Source organism: Odontesthes bonariensis, chromosome 9, assembly GCF_027942865.1.
Source record: "Odontesthes bonariensis isolate fOdoBon6 chromosome 9, fOdoBon6.hap1, whole genome shotgun sequence".
Lineage (NCBI taxonomy): Eukaryota > Metazoa > Chordata > Actinopteri > Atheriniformes > Atherinopsidae > Odontesthes > Odontesthes bonariensis.
The window spans coordinates 26,898,375-26,917,572 of NC_134514.1; positions in this window are offsets into that span (position 1 = coordinate 26,898,375).

The following is a 19,198-nucleotide window of genomic DNA, read 5'->3' on the forward strand; positions in this document are numbered from 1 at the left end:
TTCGGGGGGCGTCGGACTATTTGCGGATTAATTGATGACGTCACCCCCCCCCCCTCCAAAAAAAAAAAACTGCGAGTGCTACCTTTTTTCTTTAAGTGATAATATACTGCACAAAATAAAATGCAAAAACAGAAACTTGAACTTTGAACACAACAAACCCATAGGCTATGTAACATGATATGCAAACACAACGTTATCATTTGCAAACTCTCTGCTAAAGTGCTAGAGCCTTAGGCTATAATATAGCCGCTATATCATATGAATCAAGTGACCACGTTCGCGGGATCAAAGCACTCGTCTCCGTAAAAATGTTGCCAGATTGGGCTGTTTTGGATTACCGTCTGTGGGTAAAAATGGGTATTAGGCGAGGTTTTCTGTAGCTTTATGGCCATGGAAATAAATAGAATTCAGTTTAGACTGGTTTAGTTCAGATTTAGTGGCTCCAGGCGGGTTTTGAGCATGTTTGGAAATCATCTGGCAACCTGCAAAATCCGCTGCACAGTGGTGAATTTAGCTCAACTCGGCACACAGCACTGCCAAGTTCAACCACCTAGCCAAAGTTAACTGTCACACAGGTTGCTGCAACAGAAATGTTTCCACTTTCCAGTTAGCAACTGCACAACCAACACATGCAGAATAATACATAAATATTAAACCTAGCAACGACCCAACTTCAAACAGCTGAATGGCTTACCAAAAGCCCAGCAAACTAGCAACTAGCCTACATTATGTAGTGCCCACGAAACGCAATCAAGAAACGTCAAACAGCAAAGTGAACCCAATGACGCATACAGAATCAAGCTGTAAATTATCAGACTACAAATGACAAATTCAACATAGCTTGTAAAGTGTGTGCTTTTCTTGAGATTGAAAAGTGCTATCAGACAGCCCCGTGGTGCTAGTCATGGTACACTGCTAGCTGCTATATGAAATGGCTTCAAACACAGTCAAAATTATAATTAATCCTATATTTGTCAAGGCGGACATACGTAAAGGAATCCCATTTTCCCTCCCTCTTTGTGGGCATGCTATCCTTTTTGCCTTCTTGCTAGACACAGCTATCCTTGCTTCAGGGGCGTATCTAGCCATTTTGGGGCCCTAGGCAAAATATAGACATGGGGCCCTCATTTTTTAAATACACACATAAAACAAATTACCATCCCAATACCCTTACTTTAAATTGAGATTAAAGAATCGCAATAAACCAATACTGCACTGCCACTAACAATGGTATCAACTCTCCACAGTAAAATCAGTTTCAGATTTCTCCAGCATTTGCCAAAATTATATGTTTATTATTCAGATCAAACGAGAGAGAGGGCACGAGAGAGAGAGAGAGATTAGAATTTCCATGACACAAGTAAATTACATGTGAAAATCAAATAATGTTTTCACTGCCAGAGATACAAAATGATCTTATGCTTAACAGAACTAAAATACAAAATGGACATGAGTAAAACCACCATTTACATTTACCAATGAAAGGACCAACGAAAAGATTTTGTGTGTGGACAGGAATAACAGTGGTTCAGTGTTTGCTTTGAAAGCAAAATCAAGCCATAGGAATGATTTAGAAATTTGAGGACTTCCCAGCACTTCACAAAATTCCAGCATTATCCTAGAAGTAAAGCCCTCCCTCAAAGGCCTGCCTGCCAACGTATTTTGTGAGTGTATGTGTACAGAATAACAACAATATATCAACATAGTAAATTGGGGATTTTTTAAAAGGCTTAGACAGGCTGGATATAGATAGTTAGATACTGTAGCTGGCTAGTTAGATACAGGCCTACACAATTTAGTAAGTAAATGTGTATTGATACTTCAAATAAGTCTTTGATACTTTTTGCTTTATTTTATAACAGCATTTAACCTACAGAAACAAAATGCAGATGATGGCGCGTTCACCTACCTCCACATATTTTACAGTCATTAAGTCCGCCGTGGGCAATACTGAAGTCACTATTACATACAGTGCACCTCGCCACGGTGTCATCATTCTTCACCTTCTCTACACATGGACATATAGTATATTCTGCTGTAAAATGAGTCTTATATTTTCGGTTTTTACTCGAGGATTCACCCTCTGCCATTTGGCAGGATGCACAGTTTTGAGTGGTAACTTAGGTGACTGTCAGAGAGTAAATCGAAGCCCTCCCACACCGAACGTTTTTGGCTTATTTTGCTGACTAAACCAATCAGCGCGCCCTCTGACAAGCAGTCGCCGAACGCTCGTTGAACAGAGCATCACTTTGGACACATACGCACAGGTTTCACAAGCAACCTCTCACACCCCTCTCTCTCTCTCTCTCTCTCTCTCTCTCGTGCCGGCGCAGTCGAAACGCGCATGGTGCACGAGTTATTGTATTGCCGGCACGCTCTCACTCGCATTGAAAAAAAAAAAAAAAAAAAAAACACTCCCTTTTCACAAAGAGAGGTTAAGTTACCTCTCTTTGTGAAACAGGCTAGAGTTAGCCCTCTTTCTCGGGGTTGAGTTACCTCCCTTTGTGAAACGGAAAACTCAGAGTTTCCCTGATTTCAGGGTTAACCAACTCAGAGTTTTCACTAAACCTGCTTCGTGAAACGGACCTCTGGTCAATCATGGAGCATTATAAATAAATATAGCATTATAAATAAATATCCAAGTCAAGTATCAATGTTTTTTGAATGATTACCTTTCTCCCTATCTTCTCTTCTTTTTCTCTGTCTGTATCCCTTACTCTTCATCTGTGTCCCTGGTTTGCCTTCAAGCTCCTCTGCTTCACACCTGTCTCACTCATCTCTTCTTCATGTGCTTTTCCTGCCCTTTATCAGGTCTCATTCTCTCATTTTTTCAGCAGTGCATCTGCAATTCTTTTGTTCTCTGTCCGTTTCTTTCTTTTAGCATTACCACTATCATAACTCCGCTTCATTTTTCACCGAGTCGCATACAGTTCCCTAGCCTGGGTGCCAGCCGAACTTAGCCCCGCCCATAAAAGTTTTGGTCGGGAAGTTCGGTCTGGCTCTGCTCAGTTGGGAAATCATTATGCCCGACCAAGAATTGGTCGGACCAATCAGATTGCCAGGGCGGGCTTTATACGATGATGGACAGATGGTCAACAGGGACATTATCGACTACGTCACTAAAGAGCTGAACACGGCTGCCGCTGGAGAGCTAGGGCGTGTAGATTCTGCCATCCAGTCTGTTCTACAGGATCTCCACATTGCATTAATTTTGAAAGACGAACAGAGGAACGCGATAAAGGCTTTTATCGATAGAAAAGATGTTTTTTCCGTCCTTCCTACAACAAGTGTGTGTCGCTTAATCTACGTCACATACTACGTTGCTCTGATTGGTTATAGGTCTATCCACTTGAGCGAAGAGGCATTTTTTCTCCTGGTTCGGTTGAAACACGCCCCATACCCGAATCTCTATTGAGCGGTATCAGACTCACATTCTGACTAGAATCGTGAGTATGACGTAGTCAGGCTAACAGTTCCCTCTGCTTTGATTTGAAATCACGTTATGTCGCACATTGCTACGTCATCATATTCTGGACTAGTCCAATGCACAATGGATGGGGGCATGTGTGCTTGGACAATTATTATTTAGGCATTAGTTCGGTGTTAAGCTGATATTTCTGTTTTTTTTAATAGAAATATGTTTTTTTAATTTACATAAGTAACAAATTAACATTAGTTTTTTTGTGTATTTACTTTGGCAGGGACAGTCAGATTTGGGGGCCCCTATGAAAGACAGATTTGGTTGGGGCCCTAGGCAAATGCCTAGGTTTGCCTAATGGGAGTTACGCCACTGCCTTGCTTCTTACTTGGTGGAGTCAGTCACACACTGTCCATTTGCCTTCTTCTTACTTAGTTAAATGCTATTATTCCAATTGTGCTTTACAAGCCTTGTACTTTATTTTCTGACATCAACTATGTTGGTTGGTGTATTCTGGATTAGAGCAGTCCGCCTCTGTCTTTGAACTGAGACTACTTGTGCATGTTGACTCGATGGAAATCTGATGTAGGCTATCTTTTTTTCTCATGGGAGAAAGGGAAAGGCGGTCGTCTTGAGTGTTTGTAAGTTCAGTGCTTTAAAGTTGAAATAATATTAGTTTGATTTGTTAGTTTCATTTAACAAATCACGGGAAACCTCCACCTTGACACCTTAGCTCCACTCACTCACAGCTCAAACACATAACTTCAATGGGCATCAACAGCCTGCATCTCAGTGCTGCCGATGTTTTGGACTATGCGCGAGCTGCCTGCGAACATGCGAAACGCCCGCTGGTGGTACAGTCCATCGAAGGGGTGTTCCAAAACGCATTTTATTTGGTTATTCATAGTACACGTTGAAAAATACTAAGTAACAAGACATTTTCAACACCTGATTTTAATAATAGATAATTTTTTCAGTACCCCCCAAAAGTGTAATTTAGTCCCATTTGGGGGGTATCAAGTCTCAATCGGGGGGGGGGGGGGGGGGGGGGGGTCAGACCCCCCCGGTACCCCCCCCCCCGTAATTCAAACACTGACGCTCGCTCATAGGTGCTCGGACACACGCTCAACTCTGACAAACTGCTCGCTCGAACGGCTCATTCTGCTCGCGCTCGGCTCTATCTCTGCTCGCTCGCGGCTCTGTCTCTGCGCTCGCAACTCTGTTAGTTGTATGTAAATGAGCCACGCCACCAGCCCCGAATCTCTCTGGACTGACAAAGAAAAATATGTATAATAAGAAGAAGAAGAAGAAGAAGAACGAAGAAGAAGAAAAAGAAGGAGAGCTCCGTCACGGGACCACACTTTGAGCGGTGATAGACTACCGCGGCGCTGCTGTCATCATGCAACTTTGTAACCAGCTCAGACCGCAGGATTCTGAGGCGCGGTGAGGAGCGGTGATGCGGTGCGGTGGCCGCCGCGCGAGTGAAAATATGCGATTCGCGCGAGTTCAAAAAATCCAACTTTGGCGAAATATTCGCGCCAGACAGCCTATCAGCGTTGAGATTCTGGACGACAGTGACGTGGAGACAGATGGACAGGCGCTGTCTGTGACATGCAGATGGGACTGCACATGGAAATTAGCTTCTAAGCTACAATCTGGTGCAGGTCATCTCTTTACTTTGTAATTAATGTACTTTGCACATGGTCCCTGACAAAATAAAATAAAAAAATTAAATCACCGCCTTCTCCAGGAGTTCCGTCTGGATGACGGCCGCCTCCAGCGGCACCCCAGGCCCACCAGGACCCAGCCCGACGACCCGCTCGGGAGGACCGGCGCCGCGATCTCTCGGCAGGACACCAACAGGCGCCCCGCAGCTGAAACGGAGCCGCGGCCCAGCTGCGGAGCGCCTGCAGCCGGCGTCCCGCCGAGAGATCACGGCACCGATCCTCCCGAGCAGGCCAACAAACTGGGTCCCGGCGGGCCCGAAACACTGCTGGAAGCGGCCGTCACGGGAGGATCGGTGCCGTGATCTCTCGGCGGGACGCCGGCTGCAGGCGCTCCGCAGCTGGGCCGCGGCTCCGTTTCAGCTGCGGGGCGCCTGTGGCATGGTGTCCTGCCGAGAGATCGCGGCGACGGTCCTCCCGAGCGGGTCGTCGGGCTGGGTCCTGGTGGGCCTGGGGTGCCGCTGGAGGCGGCCGTCATCCAGACGGAACTCATGGAGGACCGGCGCCGCGATCTCTCGGCCCAGCTGCGGAGCGCCTGCAGCCGGCGTCCCGCCGAGAGATCACGGCACCGATCCTCCCGTGGCGGCCGCTTCCAGCGGTGTTTCGGGCTAGCCGGGACCCAGTTTGTTGGCCTGCTCGGGAGGATCGGTGCCGTGATCTCTCGGCGGGACGCCGGCTGCAGGCGTCGGTCCTCCCAAGCGGGTCGTCGGGCTGGGTCCTGGTGGGCCTGGGGTGCCGCTGGAGGCGGCCGTCATCCAGACGCAACTCCTGGAGAAGGCGATGAAATTATCCGAGCTGAATGCACCACCGGATGATGTCACTGACCCAGACACGACGGCGTGTGCGTTTCAGACGAATCTCGGACTGCCACAGCAGGTACAAGGACGCGATCAGCCATGGATAGCCCCTTGAGCTATTCACTCGTTTTTTACTCGCGCGAAAGAGGCGTTTGAGGCGATGGAATTTAATTTACACCTGCGGCAACAATCGCGCGATGAAGGCGGTGCGAATATTCGCATCGCGTTTGGTGTGAACGCACCGTTTAGGCTAACAAAGACACAATGTCAGCATTTGGATATATGGATCTCGGCATTTTATCAAAACATGAATGCCAACATTCACAGCTCGGCATTCAACATGTTAAGCAGCTGGTCATGAACTGTGTTAAATTTTCATTTTAACACCCCCTTTTTTTAAAAAAAATCCCGGGGGAAAAACCCCCTGACCCCCGTTAAAAATTATTTTCATGTCTGGGCTACAGCCCCGAATGTTTGCTCAAGCTACAGACGCCCCTGGTCAGAGTTGAGCGTGTGTGAGATTCATATGCACACGCTTAAAATGATTGTTCACTCAGATAGATCTGTGCCCTCAAATCAGTGTCACTGCGCGCTCAACCTGGTGGCACAAAGATCACGCCATAAAACTCTGTCTTTGTCCTGTCGTGTATGTTTGAGTACATTTGAGCCAGTCGGTCCCATTTCAGCGTTTAGGCTTTCTTTTAAAAATATTTTATACTTTGTGTGGCAAGGAGCGGAGTAAAGGATGAAATTGTTAGAGCCAACAACGCCACCTGGGGACTTGCACCCCAGGATATGACAACTGAAACCCAATTGTTATAAGGACGCAGGGTCGTGACTGAGGAGGCAGAGACAGTAAAGTAAAGAAAATATATTTATTGAAAATAATATTTATGAATAAAACTTTAAGTAAAACTGCTGCGAAGAAACGAAAGAAGGTTACACAAGACGAATTTAATAAAGTATTTTTAATGACAAAGCTAAAAGGCCGGCCATAACATTAAAAGTCAAATGACTAACAACATTAAAATCAGTGGGCTGAGGTCTCAGGGGGAGGCATACTACAGGATGTGTGTCCCTTTCTTAATGGAGAATTTTTACAAACATATCCTATCTGTTGGAGACCAAGGAAAGTTGGCCAAAGGGAAAAACGCGAGACATTTTCATGCCCGCTGCGCAAAGTTTTCCGATTGCGCTGATTTCCATGAAAGCGGGCTCTATCGGGCAACCTTTTAACCTTTCCTGAGGCTCTTAACGTGTATCAAAATACTTTTTACCGAATTGGCCGTGGTGTCATTAGCAATACAAGTCAACCCAGGGGCTAACCATACCATTAGCTAGCACAGACATCATACATTTTGAGATTTCAAAAACCGCGCACTTACCGCTCTCAGCTTCCGTGTTCCACAGTCGTGCGCACAAATCAAAAGACGAAGTCATACACTATAGTATTCCAAAATTTGTCCACCTTTTTTTGTCCACCAAAAACGACCCTTGGGAACCGAACTACACATTTCCATGTTTGTTATTGTTTCCTATCGAACAACTGACTCATTTCTACACCCATTTTCGCCGTGATGTCATGGCGTATCACGGGACTGCTGGAAAGAGCGCACCTACGCCCATTATTCAGCTGCGGGAGATGAGAACCCTCGGGATTTCAGCACGTCCTGGACTTGAACAGTTGACAAAATGAGAGTGTGTGCCTTTCCAAATTGCGGCAACATAATGAGGAGGTATTTGGCCTTGAGTTTCCATCGCCTTCCCGTCCGCAACCGGCAGACTTTACCTCTGTGGCTTGTTGCGCTTCACCTGGATCCGAACACCCCTCTGAAAACACTTCGTGAGAAAGATCATCGTGTTTGCAGTGAGCACTTCGATGAAGACGACTTCACCGAAAAGACTGTGAAACACCGCCACCTGAAACCAAATGCCATTCCAAAGGCTAAACACCCAGCTGCAGACAAAGTGGAGGTAATATCCTAATCATTTGTTATGATCTTCCATGTTAGTTCGTGTACATAGCTTTGCATGTCGAGACATATTGGAGTGTAGTAGATATGCTTTTGGGGCTTTTCTAATACAATATGCATGATTATCTACAGAGTTCTGCGTATGGTATTGAAAAATCAAAGGTTCTGTTCTGTTTGTGTGCATTTCATAATTTTGTTGTGCTGTAAACATGTTTGTGTTATTGCGGAGATGTTGAGATAGCCTCGGTAGGCATAGGTGATGGAGGAGGGGGATGTCTGATGCGTGTGCTAAAGGCTCAGCTGATGTACCTACTACTACTAGCCCATCCCCCAACTTTTCTGAGGCTATCTCGAAACGTCCGATTGTTGTCTATTACGCAGCACACAAACAAAATGTAGCATGCATCAGAACAGTGTGGCTTGTGCGCTCTTTCCACCAGTCACGTGACACGTCATGACATCACGGCGAAAATGGGTGTTGAAATGAGTCAGTTGTTCGATAGGAAACAATAACAAACATGGAAATGTGTAGTTCGGTTCCCGAGGGTTGTTTTTGGTGGACAAATTTTGGAATACTATAGTGTATGACTTCGGCTTTTGATTTGTGCGCACGCCTGTGGAACACGGAAGCTGAGAGCGGTAAGTGCGCGGTTTTTGAAATCTCAAAATGTATAATGTCTGTGCTAGCTAATGGTATGGTTAGCCCCTGGGTTGACTTGTATTGCTAATGACACCACGGCCAATTCGGTAAAAAGTATTTTGATACACGCTAAGAGCCTCAGGAAAGGTTAAAAGGTTGCCCGATAGAGCCCGCTTTCATGGAAATCAGCGCAATCGGAAAACTTTGCGCAGCGGGCATGAAAATGTCTCGCGTTTTTCCCTTTGGCCAACTTTCCTTGGTCTCCAACAGATAGGATATGTTTGTAAAAATGCCGGAATTCTCCTTTAAGCTGGGGTGCAACACTACAATTGAAAGCCACAACAAACATGCTAAGTGTGCCCCAGTGTACTTGCATGCGAAAACGGAAGTGAGGTCCTCACCACAGTGCCTAGTCTCCCACCTGATGACACCTAGACCACACTGAAACTCAAAAAAAAAGGAAAAGTTAACAAACCTAATATCAAATCAATAATCAACCTAAAACACAAAGAACTACACAAGTAAAACCAACCAAACACTGCACAATAAAACAGCACAAACAAACTAACAAAACAGCACAGCAGAGCTGTACAAACAAAACAACACAACAGAACAGAACAACAGGTAAGAACAAACTAATAAAGACCAAGCACAGCAGCAAGTGAACCTACAAAGACAAAACACATATTAGTAGGACAAAGGATCGCACCAAACATGATGATGAAACAGGGACCCTACTCACCACCTGAATTAGGTCACAACACAAGCTCAGCAAGAGGCTGAAGGGAGCCATTTTGAGGCTTTATATACAGGAATGGGGAGGAGCTAAAGGAGGTGCTTACAGGTTGACTTGGGTTGTGTTTAAGACCTCTATAGGTCCACTACATTAGCAAGAATTCTTATCATTTCATTTGACGGAGGGCTCGTTAAACTACAAGAAAAATTATGTTAGTCCAGATCAGGATATTGAATTGGAATAATTTTGACCAAATTCTTGGCATATGACATGAGCCAAATGTCCACCGTGTTAGACTGCGGTCGCGCTATCTACACTTGAAAATCGAGTGTCCATCTACATCGCGTCGTACGGTAAAGCGTGTGAGCCTAATGCACAATGTGGACAGATTAATAATGTTAATGTTAAGAAATGTTAAAGAAAGCGCCTTTACTCATGTGTTTATAGGCAGTACTTTTATTTTGAAGGAAGTTTTCTCCCGGAAGTGATGTGTGGTAGTAACCCCGGGAAAGTTGTTGTAACCTGTCTTGTGTTCAGCGAATAAAGCAATGAATGATGAAACTTGAACTTGCTGCAAAGTCGATTGAGTCTCCTTAACAGGTTATGGGCCCAGGCAGCTTTGGGCACTGCCACGGGAGAAGTTTACCGTGAAGTATGACACGGAGCTTCTAGGAAGAATGAGAGCCGACTTGAAGATAAGAAAACGGCGGGGGATTTTCGCGAAGCATAACGCGGCTGCCAGAGCTAAGTGCTAAAGCTAACCGACGAAAAGACTGTTCCACACGCAAAGATGGCGAGCAAAGGAGCGACAGGGATTGTATCACCGCAACTTATTTTTGATGGGACAGAAGATAAGTATGACCTTTGGGAAACGAGATTTCTTGGTCATATGCACATTTTAAAGCTAAAAGAGACTATTTTGCATGAGCCCGCCACAGGGGCTTCAGCAGACCAGCTAGCTCAAGACAGCCGGAAGAATGCTGACTGCTATGCCGAACTGATAAGACTGATAGATGATAAAAGCCTATCGCTAATCAGACATGAGGCTGCTGATAATGGCAGAAAAGCCATAAAGATACTGAAAGAATATTATTCGGGAAAGAGCAAACCAAGAATAATAAGTCTATACACATCTTTGACCAGGCTACAAATGACAGACGGCGAGAGTGTTACAGACTATATTATAAGAGCAGAAAATCTCATTACTGCTTTGAGAGATGCAGGTGAAAGCATGAGTGATGGGCTCATCATAGCCATGGTGCTAGGTGGACTACCGGACACATTCAAGCCCCTAGCTGTTCATGTAACGCAGAATGAAGACACTGTTACATTCACAGACTTTAAAAGGAGACTAAGATTCTATGAAAAAGCTGAAAAAATTAAAACAGCTGAAACAACGGACAATGTAATGAAAACACACATGAAGCACAGCAAACAAAATGTGAATACAACCTTTAATAACAAAAGACAAGAAAATGTCACTGTGACATGCTACAAGTGTGGGATAAAAGGGCACAAAGCAAGAGAGTGTACTCGAAAAGTATGGTGCAGTCACTGTCGAAGCAACACGCACAAAGAATCCCTGTGCAGGAAAAAGGGGGAACAAGATGGTGCCAGAAAAGTTGCTGAAGAAGAGCAAGAAGGAGATGATGATCATCTCTTCATGGCGAAACATACAAAGACTGAGAGACCAGCGGACAACATAAAGATGAAAGGCATCATGGTGGATGGAGGAGCGACCTCCCGCATCGTGAACGACGTGAGCAAGTTTGTGAGCTTCGACGACACCTTCCAGGCAGAGATCCACTCAGTCGAGCTGGCAGATGGGACTAAGTGCAACGGGATTGCTCAACGCAGAGAGACAGCGGTGATTCATCTCCTGGACAGCACCGGACGCCAGCACAGAGCGCAGCTTCGTCAAGCACTCTACATGCCTTCATACACTCATGACATCTTCTCTGTGGCAAGAGCAGCGAACGGAGGAGCAACGGTCACCTTCAAGAAAGAGAACAGTCACATGATCACAAAAGATGGCAGCAGGTTTGACATTCATGAAAGTGGTAATTTGTATTATCTATCAAATGTGGAGCAAAATGTTGATAAGTGTAAAGCGTGCCACGACTTACAAACCTGGCATGAGATCATGGGTCATTGCAATTACGAGGATGTACAGAAACTACAAGGTGTTGTAAAAGGCATGGTGATAAAGGGGAGTGTGGTCAGGCCAACTCAGATATGTGAAGTGTGTACAAAAGGAAAGTTCACACAGAGTAGAAATAGGGAGCCAGACAGAAAAGCCACAAAACCCCTACAGCTAGTACACACTGATCTAGCAGGCCCCATGAGAACCTTAAGCATAGAGGGACACAGATATGCACAATCTTTCACAGATGACTACTCAGGGACCATGTTTGTGTATTTTCTTAAGGCCAAAAGTGATGTAGTTCGTGCCACAGAAAGATTTTTGGCAGACATAGCACCTTATGGCGAAGTCAAGTGCATCCGTTCAGACAACGGCACGGAGTTCACAACTAAAGACTTTCAAGAACTGTTAACCAAGAATAGGATAAGGCATGAAAAATCTGCACCCTATTCACCACACCAGAATTGCACAGCAGAGAGAGGTTGGTGAATGACATGAGCAGATGTTTATTGTTGGAGAGTAAACTACCAGATAGACTGTGGAACTATGCTGTACAAACGGCCGCGTATGTGAGAAACAGGTGCTACAGTAGGCGCACAGGAAAAACACCATATGAGATGTTTACAGGTGTGAAACCAGAGGTTTTCAAGCTACACAAGTTCGGGTCTATCTGTTTTGCCTACAAACAAGACAAAAGTTAGATTCCAGGTGTGAGCAAGGTGTTTTTATTGGCTACGATAAGAACAGCCCAGCTTGTCTTGTGTACTATCCAGACACAGAAAAAGTCCAAAAACACAGGTTAGTGAAGTTCACAACTAAAACAGCAAATGAAAAAGAGACCCAAACATCTGAAGCACATGTTGAGTACTGCGAACGAGAGATACAGCCAGTGAGTCATGACAATGGAGAAAAGGTTGTTGAAAGCAAGGAAAATACATCAAGTGATGTCTCTGAGATTTCTCCAAAACAGACTGAAACGCCTCAGCAAGGAGACGACGCTGAGAGCACAAGGCGGAACACACAGAGGACGAGAAAGAAACCAACTTACCTACAGGACTTTGAAACAGAAGAAGAGGTAGACAAATTACAAACTTGTATTGACTTCTGTTGCAGAGCAGTATGTGACATTCCTCAGACCTACAAGGAGGCCATTGCATCATCCAACTCACGGCGGTGGATTAACGCTATGAACGAGGAGATGCAATCACTGGAGGAGAATGAAACATTCAGCCTTACCCATCTTCCACCAGGCAAACGTGCAGTGGGGGGTAAGTGGGTGTTTGCACTCAAAAATGACACTGATGGATCAGAAAAATACAAGGCGAGATATGGTTTTACACAGAACTCTGCTGATAATTGTGTGTATTCAAAAGAAAAACATGATGAAAAAGTAATCCTAATCATATGGGTTGACGATCTCATCACAGCAGCAAGCAATGAAAGAGTGTTATCAAGTGTTAAAACCATGCTAACTGAAAAGTTCAAAATGAAGGATATGGGAAGACTCAGACATTTTCTGGGAATTGATTTTGAACAAACAGAAGGTCAAGTTGTCATGTCACAGACGAGATATGTGAACAAAATACTGAAAAGATTTGAAATAGGAGATTGTGAGTCAAAACTTGACTATTCAGAAAATGCTGAAAAAATGACAAATCCAAGAAAATACAGAGAAGCAGTGGGAAGTTTAATATACTTGTCCACTTGCACAAGGCCAGACATAAGTTTTGTCGTCAGTAAACTTTCACAGCATTTTGATAATCCAACTTAAGAACACTGGAGCACAGTAAAACACGTGTTCAGGTGTCTTAAAGGTACATCAGAACAAGGTTTATGCTTCAAAAGAAATGACACAAACAAACTAGGTCTAAAAGTGTACAGTGATGCAGACTGGGCCTCAGAGAGAGCAGACAGGCGTAGTACCTCAGGGTATTGTGTCAGTCTAAGTGAAGGAAGCTCTCTAATTTCGTGGAAGTCAAGAAAACAACAGACAGTTGCACTGTCTACATGTGAAGCAGAATACATTGCCTTAGCATCAGCTATACAGGAATGTATATATTTGTCATGCCATGGACTCATGTCATGTGTTTTATGTTTTAGATCATGTTTGGTTTTTAGATAATGTCTTTAGTTATTAGTTAGATCATGTTTTAGGTTCAGGTCTTTAGTTTTCATGTCATGTCATGCCATCAGCCTCACGTCCCTCACCTGTGTTTTCCCCTTCAGCTGCACTCAATCCCTAATCACCCTCCACAGTATTTAGTTTCCAGGTTTCCTTTCAGTTCTTGTGAGATCCTTTCCCGTCACCCTCCATGCTACGCCACGCCACGCCACAGCTAAGTTAAGTCAAGTCAAGTCAAGTCTTTTTCCCATGATATGCCAAGTGTTTTATTTTGTTATACCTTTTTCCACAGTTCAGGTTTTTCTATCTGGCTCAGCTGCGCTTTCTTTTTGATACTTTGTTTTTGTTAATAAATCTACCTTGTTTTTTGAATATCCGTGTCCTCCCTAAAACCCACAAACTGACAATATTTGAAACAACTGCTTAAAGGAATGGACAAATATCAGTATCCTTAACAGTTGATTAAAAAAAAAAAAATCTAATTGTTTTATGCAAAAGTTCTACATGTCCCCAGCTACCTCTGTGGGGATTTTCAAGTTATTTTACTGCATCATTTTCTGATTATCTGATGCTGAAATCATACCCAATGCATGATGTATGGCCAGATTAAGGAATTAATAGAAAAAAACAAATCAAATTGTTTTCTGCAAACTTTGCGGAGGTGCCACTTTCTACACTTGAACTATCTTGCTAGCTCTCCAGGATTACACACCATGCATTTAACTAAATTATTTATTTATTTATTTTTTTCAAAATAGTGACAAGTAACAAACCTGGCAACCTCCTCCTGCCCTGTTGGGCATTCCTCTACCCAACAACATATTGCCTAAAACACAATGTTCTTCCAATTTACAATGACTCAGGTGGATAAATGTTCTATATACAATAATACTGGAACAGAAGATCATTAGTCACTTTAAAGTAAATTGTTCATAGCATCCATTTGTTTGTATAGGCAGCACATCCCCACACATAAAGATGAGCATACACAGTAAGGGCTAAACCATCAGATAATTCAACTACAGATTTGACTTATATCATCATTAAACTGTCAGCTTTCTTCTAAACTTGAGGGCCCTGGTTGGGGGGACATGTGACTCTGGGAGACTTTGTGGTCTTGAAGGAGGAGTTGAATGAAAGAGTGTGCTGGATCCTGCACTTTCTCTCCTTTCCTCGCCATTTCTTTCTCTGTGCTGTCTTCTCGCTGAGGTTTGACAATTTTCCTTTTCTTCCTTCCTCTCTGCGGGGACATTTTTAGCCAAAGTTTGCCACCACTAGACATGTGGTAACACGTTTATTAACTATAGTTTAAAATGAGCAAAAATGATCAGTTTCAGCGATAGAATAGTGTCAGAGTGGAGGTGCTATGCCACATCAGTGAGCCATTCTAAAAGGCTGAAAAAGAGCAGATACAGGTATACTTACTCGGCTTTTTTGGAGATGTTTTTTTAAATAAATATAAGTATAGTTTTAAACAAAATGTACCATATAAAGTCATGGGGACTCAAATGGCAACAGATTGTAGTAATGACCATTAAGCTATTTATATATACTGTTTCCATCACCGCAAACATCGGTATACAACGGAACCCAAGAGCGGCATTTCTTGAAACTTTTTTTTTGTGTAATATATTCAGGCTGTTATCTTGAGACTGAGACTGCCCCCCCCCCGTTTTGACTTTTACAATCTGGCTTCAATTCAAAACTTGCCCAGTTTTCACTGTAAAACTAAAACACACGGGTCAGTTTGCGTGCAGGTGAACAGATTGTCATGTTAAGTTTGTATCAAAACACTGCCAAATTTGGTCTAGAAATGCCATGCCTTCTTTTTCTAGCTCTGTTGTGTGACCTTTGTAGTGCTTATAGATATGGCCCTGGGCGTTTTCCAGGCACAGCAGCTGTAGACATGTTTGGTTCTAACCAAAGACGTCTTTTCAGAAGAATGTCCACAGCATGGCGGTTACAGTACGAGATTTAAGTTAAAGGGGAACTCCGGGGCATTTGAAGCGTGTTTCCATTGCTAGAGGTTGTCAATTACTGATAGTAGGACACAGACAGGTGCAAATCTGTGCTCCCTGTGTGGAGATCGCTCTGTCCGCACAGCCTGTCATGCGAGGCTAATACGTGGTGGCTAAGGGGCAAGCGCTAACCCTTCCACGTAAAACAACAACTTGCACACTGCAGAAACGTCACACCACTTTATAAACCATCCGACAATAAAGTCACAAGCCTTACCATCAAAACCATATGCATGGTTCTCACATTACTGGCATGGGGACGTTACAAAACAAATTTATAAACAGCATAGAACTCACCGGCTGGTTGTAGGCTCGCGCATGTGAAAGCCCAAAAGAGTCGATGGAGAATAATCCCATATACAAAACAATTATATTCTCTAGAAAAACTGCGTTCAAGTATTTAAAACATTACAACAATACATGCCCAGTAATATTGTTGTAATGTTTTAAATACTTGAACGTAGTTTTTCTAGAGAAGATAATAGTTTTGTATATGGGATTATCGTCCATCGACTCTTTTGGGCTTTCACATGCGCGAGCCTACAACCAGCCGGTGAGTTCTATGCTGTTTATAAAGTTGTTTTGTAACGTCCCCATGCCAGTAATGTGAGAACCATGCATATGGTTTTGATGGTAAGGCTTGTGACTTTATTGTCGGATGGGTTATAAAGTGGTGTGACGTTTCTGCAGTGTGCAAGTTGTTGTTTTACGTGGAAAGGTTAGCGCTTGCCCCTTAGCCACCACGTATTAGCCTCGCATGACAGGCTGTGCGGACAGAGCGATCTCCACACAGGGAGCGCAGATCTGGACCTCTCTGTGTCCTACTAGAAGTATTTGACAACCTCTAGCAATGGAAACACGCTTCAAATGCCCCGGAGTTCCCCTTTAACATGTTATGTATATTTTTCATGTGCAATGTGTGAAAGGGAACATTTGCCATGTGATAGTGAGTTATTAAAATCTTATTTGATGGTGGATTACAATTTCTGTCACAAGGTGGCAGCGTGTCATTATGAAACAGCTCTGTATGCTCAGCAGTGAGCCCTCAGATTGGCAATGACAGAAGAATCTCTGCACTGTTGGAAGTAGAGAGCAGTTACAGATTCTGTCCAAGTGTAGGCACCATTATCACAGACTAACAAAAGAAAAGACAGACAATCAAATTACGGGATACAAAGGCAGACAGAATTTTTGTTCGATATCTGGCTGTTCGATGGGTGGGTTGAGACAGAGGAATATTCTTCTTAAATGTAAAACATTCATATTTTCAGATTCGAAATAAGGAGGAGACATGCATACAGTATCGCTTGCCACAGCTTGATGAACAATGAATGAGCTGGAGATACAACAACAAGTTTAGAAGATGGGACGGGGTCATTTTATTAATCTTGCGAATGCCTCCCTTTCTTTTTTTTTAAATCAAGCATTTATTTCTTTGTACAACAAAGGTTGAAGGACCCAGAGTCTTATACTGCACGGGCATGTTGTCATAATAAGTCTGACATTGTCTTGTCAAAAAAAAGCAAAAAGAAATTACTTAAAAATTTGTATAGTCAGCCAAAACACTATTGTCACTTCCTTTTTGAGTGCAAACAATAACATTACATCAGTATGATTAGAAAACAATCATAGATGGGGCTAAAATACATTCTTTTTACAAGGTGACCATCATAGCCATGGATGCCATTTTACTGGTTGCATGTAAACACAACGTGTTGTGACAAAGCTTTGTTGGCTTTAGGCAGTAGGCTAACATCACTCGGTGAGGGCTAGAAATTAAAACTACTACTACTTACCCATACCTCTAAAGATGTAATATATTCTTTTAACTTCATTATTGGCTGTTTGTGCCTGCATGAGCAAAGGCCACATGGGCACATTTTGGGGTTGAAGATCAGTCTCTTTGGGAAAGCTCAGGTTTAGGCCTGAAAAAGGGCATTTGTAACGTGCTGCAGGTGAGGTAAAGCTGTTTAAAGGATGACCCATATGCAGAAAAATAAATAAATAAATAAAATCAACAGGCTAGGGGAAGTGAATTTTTTTTTTTAGAACTTACTGCAGGAGTAACACATGTGCTGCAGTAACAGGGCAAAATAGTTGCAAGCAACAAACCTGGCAATTTTTAGGAGAAATATCCACAGCACTGCCCTGCAAGGGTGAGTTCTCTCCCAGGCTGCAGGAACACTTCTCTGCCTTTACTTTGCTCTGTCAATAGCCGCATTCGCACTGTAGGAACCTTTGGCAGTTCCTATAACCTTTTCAGGAACGAGGCCGTTTTTTCCCGCATTCGCAAATACAGGAACTCGGGACCATGGCCCTCAGTTCCTATAACCATTTTAGCTCCTTCTCCGAGGCTGGGTCTTTTCTGGGTTCTATAGGAACACATCTGACGGAGGTGTTTGGTGGTTGGTAGCCACGCCCCATGTCGTGTTGTCACGGCTGAAATGTTTCCTCATACGACACGGACACAACCTGCGCGTGTTTAATAAGTTAAACTTACACGCTCTGCTCTTCATGAAACGAAGAAGTATGGCCTGCGCTCGATCCTGACTCTCTGCTCTTCTCTCCTTACTTTTCACGGGTCTAAGAAGAAAAGTAAGGAGAAATCAGTCTCCCATTGACACAGTTGCACACAGCACTGGGGTTTGGTTAAGCGGCCTTTGTTATCAGCTGCTATTGTGTTGCTGACTATTTGCTTGTTTAAACATTTGCTTGTATTTCACTGCACCTTTGTGGATGCTCGGTCATCACCCCCCCGACAAACACGCACACACACTCGGAGGCATACGTTGTTCAGGAGTGAAGACTACCTGCACCGTGCTGTACGGCGGTGTCGGGGCGGGCGGCGCCGGGTTTTTGGCGTGTTTGTCCACCTGGAATTGGTTTGTTTTGCGAACGACGTCTCTCTGACGGCTGATGGCGATTGAGGATTTCCTCGTGCCAAAAGACCGGCCGCCCCTGAAGCGAGCCGGAATCCTCTGTATTGATGTAATGGAAGTTGTCAGTAATGCCACAGCATGTTTAAATCTACTTAAAACTTAATCCACCTACTTGGCTCACACATTTTAAAGTTAATTACAGCCCAAAATCAGAAATATTTGGGACAGTATAGAAATGCAAGTAAAAAGGAAATCCAGTGATTCTTGCTTTTCCTTTAACTTTGATTTCATTGCAGACATTATGAACCCAGCGTGTGTTTGTTTATGTTTCATCTTGTCAGCTTCATTGAAATCGTTTACATATTGTATAACACTTTAAATCCTTTTTGCATTTTAGGCCTGCAAAACATTCCAAAAAATGTTGGGACAGCAAGGTTTTTTTTTTTGTTTGTTTTTTACAAGATGTCATTACTTTTTTCAAAAAATATAGATTTCTTTTTAAAAGTAATGAGATGATTGTTCCAAATAATCTGTTTGTGAGGTGAGAAGTTGTGTGTGTAGGTCAAAAGCCAACAGAGGAGGACTTGTTTATGAAAATTAGACAACTTTATGGGGAGCTTATTGACCTGGAAATTACAGTGAAGAAGGAATTCTAAACCACCAACTTTTTGGAAGATCAGGTTTGGAGTAAGGTACCATATCTTGTTTTTGTTTTTGATATAGTCTTTGATCCAATTTACTTTGAACA